The sequence below is a fragment of the Sprattus sprattus genome, assembly GCF_963457725.1.
Source record: "Sprattus sprattus genome assembly, chromosome: 21".
NCBI lineage: Eukaryota > Metazoa > Chordata > Actinopteri > Clupeiformes > Clupeidae > Sprattus > Sprattus sprattus.
In genome coordinates this window covers 11,005,384-11,015,696 of record NC_137919.1, presented here as the reverse complement: position 1 = coordinate 11,015,696, position 10,313 = coordinate 11,005,384, and the positions used below count along the sequence as shown (strand labels likewise).

Below are 10,313 nucleotides of genomic sequence, written 5' to 3'. Positions count from 1 at the left end.
GATTGTGAGGGAGCACACTTTAGCAGGTGAATGCTCGTGTAGCTGTTTAGCTTTTTTAATATTTCCACAAGGTACTATGTACAATTGATGGTCATTATCCATAGGTAGAACTTTTAACAATAATTCTACAAAGGAATCTCTTTGACCCGTGGTTATATGAAATAGCTTAACTTCATGATGAGCAGGGCTGGGTGTGCCTACCAAAATTCTCCCATGGATAACCAACAAAGTTTTCAGATAGAAGATAGTTTTTTAAAAAAAGAAGCCTTTATTGTCATTGTACTTGCATACAATGAAATTTAAATGTAGGGGGAAGGGTGGATTTGATGTGCTGTGAAAACAGTTTCTCAGAGCACTAGGCTACATGATTACAGGTGTGCAATCGGTCTGTATTCAGGCTGTTGGTGGCTGGTTTCTTAGTGACAGGGATGATGGTAGCTGATTTTAGGCAGGATGGGATGGTGGCTAGAGCCAGAGATAGGTTGAAGATCTTTGTGAAGACCCCGGCGAGTTGGTTGGCACAGGCTTTGTGTACCTTGCCAGATGCTCCATCAGGGCCAGCGGCTTTCCTTGTTTGTTTCAGGAAATACAACAGATCTAAGCTCCTTTCAAGAATGCTACATTTAAGAATAGTGTGTGAGTAATGAACTAGAGGCCCATGTCTGGCCTGAGCATGTATTGATATGCTTATCAACAGCATGTTTAAATCACTGTGTGTGTGTGTGTGTGTGTGTGTGTGTGTGTGTGTGTGTGTGTGTGTGTGTGTGTGTGTGTGTGTGTGTGTGTGTGTGTGTGTGTGACTCGAGTCTTATTCATGTGTCTTGTATCTAGCCACATGTCTGGCCTAAGCATGGATTTATATGCTTATCAACAGCATGTTTAAATCACTGTGTGTGTGTGTGTGTGTGTGTGTGACTCGAGTCTTATTCATGTGTCTTGTATCTAGCCACATGTCTGGCCTGAGCATGGATTTACATGCTTATCAACAGCATGTTTAAATCAATGTGGCTTAAAGTGGTCGACACGAAATAAACAATACCCGTGACACAGACCGCAGAACTACCACATGCCAGATCCTGTCAACAGAACCAGAATAGAGCTCGGACCTATTCTTCACCTCCTGTCCATCACAGTTACTGCTAGACATGATTTATAGTTTAAGCCCAAGAGGAAAGTGTTAGAGAAACTCTCACTCAGGGGTCGTATCTTTGCATGCCGGTCAGTGTGTGCCTCATTGTCTCAATCAGGTGGTCTCCCTCTTTCTGTGTATGTGTGTGTGCATTTGTGTGTCTGTCTGTGTCTGTCTCTGTGTGTGTGTTTGTGTGCTTTTGTGTGTGTGTGTGTGTGTGTGTGTGTGTGTGTGTGTGTGTGTGTGTGTGTGTGTGTGTGTGTGTGTGTGTGCTGTAGTGTATTACAGCTAATCATTTCAGCAATAAAGATCTCAAGATCACAAATACTGTACCTTAAAAATCTGGCAGTACATTACTAAATAAAAAACTCACCAGGCCTTCTGTGAAGGCTTACTGTACACGAAATGAAGCCTGGTGAGTTTTTTATTTAGTAATGTACTGCCAGATTTTTAAGGTACAGTATGTGTGATCTTGATTGCTGAAATGATTTGCTGTAATACACTACAGCACACACACACACACACACACACACACACACGCGCACACACACACACGCACACACATGCACACACTCACACTACAGCATGTGGTACTGTTTTGCTAGTCATGGTCATTGTGACTATTGATATCCAGTGTCAGCTGGTAAGTGTGTGTGTGTGTGTGTGTGTGTGTGTGTGTCCCACCCCCTACACACGCACACACACATACATAAAACATAGAGCACGCACACACTAAACACTCAGATAGACTGCAAAGTTCTGTTGATGTGGGCTGGGGCTTCTATGCAGAGACAGGTGCATTGCAGTGTGTCTGTATGTGGGGGGGGGGGGGGGGGGGGGGGGGGGTATATACGTGGTCCCACACGCACGCATGTGAGGAATTTACACTGAGGATTAGTGCATTTGGAGAGTGTGCTGCCACTGCATAGTTATAATGCAAGCACACACACACACGCACACACACTCACACTCACACACAGTTCTGTACACACACACACAGTTATGTACACACCTCTCGTTATGAGCTCCGTCTTGACAGAGTTTTTCAGGCTTGGCTGGACTGAAGAGGGAGACGCATCTGAAGTCACAGAGATCCTTTTTAATGACATTTCACAGTTTTGGATCTGGGAGGTTACCTGATTGTGCCCTTGTTAATTATAAAGTATATATTTAGGAGTGTGGAGGATAGCACATAATTCATCAAACCCGCTTCGGCAATTCAATTTACAAGACCTCTATATGTCAAATCACCTCTGCTGGAGCCATGGAATGGTTTACCAGCATTTGTTACCAAAATACAAACTGACTTTATAGAGATCATTTGAATGCCTTGTAATTTGTTACTATAATTGTAGAGTCAGTCCAAGGGTCACGCTTTTGATTGGCTGAACAAATGCTAAACTATTTCCCCCTGTATACAGAAATGTCAATCACTGCGCCAAGGGAATAAACACCTCCAACAACTAAAAGATGCAGGACACGTCTCAAGTGCTGCATAAAACTTTGATTTGATTTGATTTGATTTTAAATAATACATTTCATAACTTACATACTGACCTCACAACCAGACATCAAATGGTCAATCAATAACTGGTGAAAAGACCCGACAGCATCCCTGTTACCAGCTGGTTGTGGGACAGATTTGGCCCTCATTTGGTCAGGGTTGGGAGGATACGGGCCACAACTAGGGCCACAACTGGGCCAATCTGTTCCGGCGTTGGCTGCTGTCTTGTGTGTGTTGGTGTGGGGAAACTCCCTGGCCTGAAAGGGGAGTGGGTGGGACAGGTTCATGAGAAGTTCCATCTTTATTTATTCTTTAATGGTGCTGCCTCTGAGGCACTGCGTGCTGGACCGCTGCCCGTGGGTGAGGGGCATTGACAGGTGGGCACCGTCTCCAGATTAGTTTGGTAACTCAGCGGAAGTGTACTGACCAGCGGGTAAAGCGAGGAAGTGTTGTTGACATGCACAGCGCCACCAGCGGGTCAAACGAGGAAGTGTTGTTGACCAGCACAGTAGGTCAAGCGAGGGAGTGTTGTTGACATTTGCACCATATTGTCTCTTTTTAATACTGTATCCACTTTACTGCATTACCTGTTTTAATTGTACTTTTCTACCTCATTCACTTGATTTCACTTGTTACCACCAGTATACTTACACCTGCACTTTATAAACTTATCATACCCCACTTCTACCTCAATTGCTGCTAGTCTCATTCTATTTATATTACAATTCTGTGTCATATTCTAACTCTTACTGTACATATCATATTTATTCACTTATTCCACTTTACATTTGCACATTGTATTGCTCTTTTGCACTTCTAGTTGGATGCTAAACTGCATTTCGTTGTCTCAGTACTTGTACTCTGTGCAATGACAATAAAGTTAAATCTAAAAAAAAAAAGCAAGGAAGTGTTGTTGAGCGGCACAGCACAGCGCCACCAGCGGGTCAAGCAAGGAAGTTCACCATAGAGGGCATGTGGCTCAATGCCTCAAGTGAATCAGTTAGGCCCCTATTGGAGCACTGTTGCTCAGGCAATAAAGAAAGCATTAAAGGTGTGATTTAAGTGGGCAGTGCCAGGCTGAAGTAAATCAGTGAAAGATTTAGTTCAAGGTTTGGTTTTAAATGCCCTACCACATCCCTTCAAGCTGACTGTTTTATTGTGAATCAGGGTAGCCTACGTATGTGATTTTGCTAACTTAGATTCCATGTCAATCAAACCTTATTTTTATTGAGATTGATATAGCCCATCAGACGTAGGCCTACATTCTGGAGAATTTATTTTGGAGTACAATGTGCGAGGTCAGGTCAAAAAGTTCAGAGGCCGTACTGGATTTAAATCATGGATTTAAGTCATCTCCATGGTAGCCATCTTGTGCGGTGATGTACACTTCTACAAGTGCTCCTGCTTCACTTGGAATGCTCCTTAGATGTCCCGTTCTTCACACATATCCAGCACCATCTGCCATGTGCTTTGGATCTCTTCCCCAGCTTGACCATCATCTTGGGGGAGAGGAAGAAGTCGCAGGGAGCCAAATCCGGAGAGAATGGGTGGTGGGAAGCCACAATCTTGTTGAAAACAGGCACGCTGTGAAAGTTGTCATGAGAACACAAATGCAACAAATGTTGTCTGTTAAATAGGAAAAATAAAACCTTTCAATGTTGGGGTCAACGGAGACAAACTGGTTCATTTTCCACAGCTGTCACCATCAGCTGGTGTCTCAGTGACACATATGCATTTACACAGTCTAGGCGTACAGGACTAACAGTTAGCTGCCTTTGAACACAAGCTAAGTTGACAGGCCTGTAGGAATGGCCTTTTAACTGGCGTTTAAATGGCATTTTACAGAATGTCAGAATGTTACCACGGCAGGAACCACGAGTGCAGTCTGCTGGTGCCGTCAGTCAGTGGTTATGTGGAACAGTATCAGGCAGCTCGACAATGTGAATAGAGTTTTCCACATGTCTTCCAGATCACACTGCATGTTGTTCCATGATGAAGCCCCCCAGTCATTGAGGTCTCTTCCAGGAGGCATTCGGTATCAGAGTGGAGAGACTTGCGACTGTGGAGTATTTTTGCTGTGTGATGTGTCGCTCTGTGCACTCCACACACACACACACACACACACACACACACACACACACACACACACACACACACTGGAGGGGCATTAAGCTCTGTATATTGTGTCTCCTCTCATGTTGTTGGATAGTTCAGCCCAGGTAAAAATAAAGTGTATTTTAATGTACTGCTAAAACTATTTACCTTAATATCAACAAGTACATTTCTAGCACACTATTGTTTTCTGTGCTAAATGTAAGTGCAATAAATATATATTTCAAGTGTACTAATTACAAGTACATTTCTACCTCAGTAGTTCTTTGGTGCACTGAATATAAGTACACTAATTAGCACTAATACTTAAACTGAGTCCTTGGTTCAGATCTCTGCTCTTCTGACACTCAGAGAATGGTCATGTTGCTCGGCCGGAGGGTTGTTATCAAACTAACTAAGCTTCAGCCTTCTCCCCTGTGCTAGTCTGCACAGCTGACACACACACACACACACTCACACTCACACGCAAACACACACACACACACACACACACACACACGCACACACACACACACACACACACACACACACACACACACACACACACACACACACACACACACACACACACTGGAGGGGCACTAGTAAGCTCTGTAAGCCTGGTCCGGGTGAGATAGCCATGGCGGAAATGCTGAAGAGAGCTGGCATGAGCAATGATTTTAAAAATAAAACACTTAGCCCAGGCAGCAGGGTGCTGCTGGCACACACACACACACATACCCACAAACACACACCCACATACACACAACCACATACATACAAACACACACCCACACCCACAAACACACCCTCATACATACAAACACACACCCACACCCACAAACACACCCACATGCATACACACCAATTCCCACACACACACACACACACACACACACACACACACACACACACACACACACACACACACACACACACACACACACACACACACACCATCTAGACATGCAGCTGCCTGCCCAAATGCCCCTCTGGGAAGCTGGGTGCTTCACTGGTGTCAAACACACACACACACACTTACAAATACAAATTAATTTAACAAAGACCAAATGAGTCATCATGTCTGCAAAAAAGGTGCGTTTATTCCACATCATTCACATTGGCGTCATACATTCAGTCATTCACTTCAAACAAACAAATCATCTTCCCTTCATTCTTGTTACATATTTTCAGCATTAGGTGCAGTTCACTTTCATTTACACTCTTTGCGTAAGACCCATCGATACCTTCTGACGGTTCACCCATGTGCTCAGAGAAACAAACCCAGTCAGTTGTCCTGACTGAAGCGGAATGGAATTGAGAACATAGAGGAAAACCTTAAGAATGACTGCCCAAACCCAAGATGGCCGCCTAGATCCAACTGTCCTGCCTAGTTCATCCTTCCCATTTCCCAGTATTGTCTCTGTTTCTTCTGCTCTCCTTCTCACATTCTGTTAGCCCTCATGACAACGTTACTGAATCTTGCTGATCTGCCTCTGCTCCAGTCCTCATCTACACTCACAAAAAGGCTCCTTTTCAAAACACTTTTTCACAGAAAAACTAGGGTCGTCCAACCCCCCGAAGATCAGACCCCCATAGAAATACAGACTCCTGCATAATGACATGAAAATATGCTTTTTTTCCCCTTCTTCTTCTTCTTTTTATTACTATTATTAGTAGTAATATTGTTTTCAATTTTAAAACAAATTTCACTAGCAGCGTGAGTATATGACCTGTCTGGCATGAGAATGAACAGAAGGTTACTGTCAGGACCACTGTATACAGAGTTATTCCTTATTTATAATATATTATTTGTTTGTATACTATATATTAATTTACTCTCATTTCATTTAATCTGACTAAATGATGACACAGAAAAGAATGCAGGTGATCAGGAACCAGGGCATAGAAATGCACGTACATTCAGAAATGCAATGAGTTAGTGAATGAATGAATCACATGAATTAAAATGAAAGAATTAAAAACAACTGAAAGCTAAGTAATCTGTTTTTTTATGTGAAGCCACACGTTTGGATTCTGATCTAACCCCTTCAAGCCCACTACGACAACCCTGAGGAGATTCAGAGTGGACCAGCGAGGTGTGTGTGTGTTTGTGTGTGTGTGTGTGTGGTTAAACTCTGCGTACAATCTGAGCCCAACCTTGGCAGCGAAACAAAACAAAAAAATTCAAAATTTCAAACAAACTGATAAAATATTAAGAGGGCGAGACAGACTGACCAGCAGCTCCATCTGTAAACCCTAAACACAGGATTCAGGAGATAACACCAGTTATAAAAAAAAAACAGCAATACACACACGCTAGGGTGTGGTATGACCTTTCAGTCAAAGAAAAAAGAGAAAAAGAAGAAAATAACTCATAAACAGAAAGATGTTGAGCAGTTGCACAAGGTCATAGAGGTGATACATGCCAGTCACGATGAGCTCTCACACCAGCGAACATCAAATAAGTACTCCATTGACAGGACACACCGCCTCCAGCTCTCTTTCTCTCCGTGGAGCTCTCACTGATCAACTTGAACAGTAGCCTGAGGATTTAAAACCTAACTATCATATCAGACTGCTCTTCCACTGGCAATATACAGTGGTAATATTAATGCAAAACACTGCACTAACAGCTCTATGGCGTCTCTGGTGCCTATTACTAATGTGAAGCGCTGAGAGCACAGACGTCTACGGTGCCTACTACTAATGAGAAGCGCTGGGAGCACAGGCGTCTATGGTACCTACTACTATTGTGAGGCGCTGAGAGCACAGGGGTCTATGGTGCCTACTACTATTGTGAAGCACTGATAGCACACCACTATGGTGCCTATTACTAATGTGAAGTGCTGAGAGCACAGGCGTCTATGGTGCCTATTACTAATGTGAAGTGCTGAGAGCACAGGCGTCTATGGTGCCTATTACTAATGTGAAGTGCTGAGAGCACAGGCGTCTATGGTGCCTATTACTAATGTGAAGTGCTGAGAGCACAGGCGTCTATGGTGCCTATTACTAATGTGAAGTGCTGAGAGCACAGGCGTCTATGGTGCCTATTACTAATGTGAAGCGCATGTTTGTTACGCCAACAGTCAGGAACACTCCCTTACAGAGAGCCACACTATGCCACCTTTTAGGTTTGCTGTTGAAATTTCTATGATACACTACTGACGAGAATATCCTCTTGGGAACCACTCATACCCGAGCCTCATCCACCACATTATCCTCCCCTGCATGTCCACAAGGTTGCCACTCTTTCACACACACACACACACACAAACACACACACACACACACACACACACACACATACAACTCTACACTCTAGACAAAAACATCTATTTTCTCCTGTGGGTACTGATACTGTAACATTTCACTGGGATGACCTAGAGAAAGTCCTAGAGTCCTTTCCCTCCTCTGCAGCATTAGAGAGAGGCTACTCAGGACATCTGTCTGAGTAGGCTCCCCTCTCCTGCCTATTTTTTTCAGGCAGACAGGCCCCTCTGTCCCCAGCAGCACAGGGCTGTGTGCTAACTGGCCGTGGCTTATTCGCACCAGCAGAGCACAGTGGAGATAACTACACAGGTCTGTACAGGCATACAGCTGTGCTGTACTGAAAGGACAAACCACGTAAAAAACACACCATATTAAAGTGGTGTGTGTATGAAACGCACACACACAGACAGACAGACAATACAGCACATTACAGTGCTGTATGATTATAACATATACAGAACAGGTGGCATTTTCTGTGGAGAATAAGGAAACATAACTTAGTGGACGAGGCTCAATACAACCACAGAACACCAGGAGATATTCTATGTTCTAAGTTCAATCTCATCCTATGCAGTGCTAAATGTGGCCATGAACAAAACACAGCCTCCAGAAAACCTAACCCAGGCAAAGTGTGACAACACTCTTTCAGGGAGACCTGATGTTGATCAGTCATACATCTACAGACAATCTAAGATAAGTCAGGTAAACACACACTGTTAGCATGAGGCTAATCTGTTTCAACTATGGTAGTGAACACACATGTAAGCGAAATCGAGGCTGTTAGCACAACGCTAACCTGTTTTCATTGGAACAGTGAACAAAGATCTACGACAAATTGAGGCTGCTAGCATGAGGCTAATCTGTGTCTATTGGGACAAAAATAAAACACACAGGTAGTTAGCATCTCAAGCACACAGACACTGCATGTCTCTAACATACTCTCTGACCGAACACTGCAGTGACTGAAACACAATGACTTGTACAACATGCCTCTGGTCAACCATTCTCTGAGAGACAGTGATGGAGAACCAGGAACAACAAGGAAAAATAAAAATAAAATGTTCAAGGTAAAAAATGAAGTTAAGCATAAAGAGAGAAGAAACTGGTGTGTTGTGTGGGGGAAAGAAGAGGGTGATGACAGGAAGCACTGGTGAGAGAAAGGGGGTGGCTCGGGTACGCTGGGATATGGTGGTGATCATGGACCTCTGATTGGTGGAGATGAGATGGAGGGGGATTCCGTCACACCGGATAGGCCAAATGCACCGGATGAGGATGGAGGGGGGAGGAATTTTGGTGGGGGTGGAGGGTGCTGGACAGGGTTCTCCTGTAAAGAACACAGAACCACAACAGAAATCAGAAAAACACACTCCACATCTCTGATTCTCACTGCGCACACCACACACCCTACACCACACAAACACACACACACACACACACACACACACACACACACACACACACACACACACATACATACATACAAACACATACACCACACACCCTACACCACACACACACACACACACACACACACACACACACACACACACACACACACACACACACACACACACACACACACACACACACACACACACACATACCAAACCCACACACATACCACACATACACCACACACACCACACACCTCATCCTCAGTCCTAAATCCTCATTAGTTTAACTCCAGTCCTTCCATCTCTCACATCTTCTCTGTTGTCTGCCTTCACCACCTTCTTCAATCCTTTTCCTCTGCCAGTCTTAAGTAGATGCCCCTCCCCCCTCCCCCCTGCCCCCCCCCCCCCCTTTGAGGCAGGTTCTGCTTATCCCCATCCCAGCAAGCTCATCTCCTCCTGGTGCACATGAGCAGACTGACTCAGTTTTCATACATGTTTTTAAGGACATAGCCTGCATCGTCCTCCTAGACCACATTACCCAAAACACATACACACATACACACACACACACACGCACACACTCCTAACACAAACACATCTTCCTCCTAGACCTCCCAGTTTCTTCACAGGGGTCCCTGTCCTTCACTGCATAGACTGAAAGTCAACACACACACTTCTCATGTGGACAGGATTAGTATGAGCACACAGCACACAGCACAGGCTGAGCGGGACGAGACAGTTATAGTTATGGTTACGGTTACGGTTACGGTTACGGTTACGGTTACGGTTGCGATTGCGGTTGCGGTATTTAGCAGATGCTTTTGTCCAAAAGTGATTGACAAAACATAAAAAGACATTCCAAACAACAAAAGTATCCATTTAAAATACAAATTGAAATTTTAAACAATCAATTATTAATAAT

At 44.0% G+C, this 10,313-nt stretch overlaps 1 protein-coding gene across 1 annotated transcript in view; it reads right to left on the bottom strand.

The window, feature by feature from the left end:
* Positions 1–5,807: 5,807 nt before the first annotated feature.
* The window catches only part of cUnh4orf54 (chromosome Un C4orf54 homolog), a 13,638-nt gene continuing 9,132 nt past the window's right edge, over positions 5,808–10,313 (bottom strand). Inside the window, exon 2 of the mRNA XM_080859906.1 lies at positions 5,808–9,321. The gene's annotated coding sequence lies outside the window, so the exon portion shown is untranslated. The remainder of the gene's footprint in view (positions 9,322–10,313) is intronic.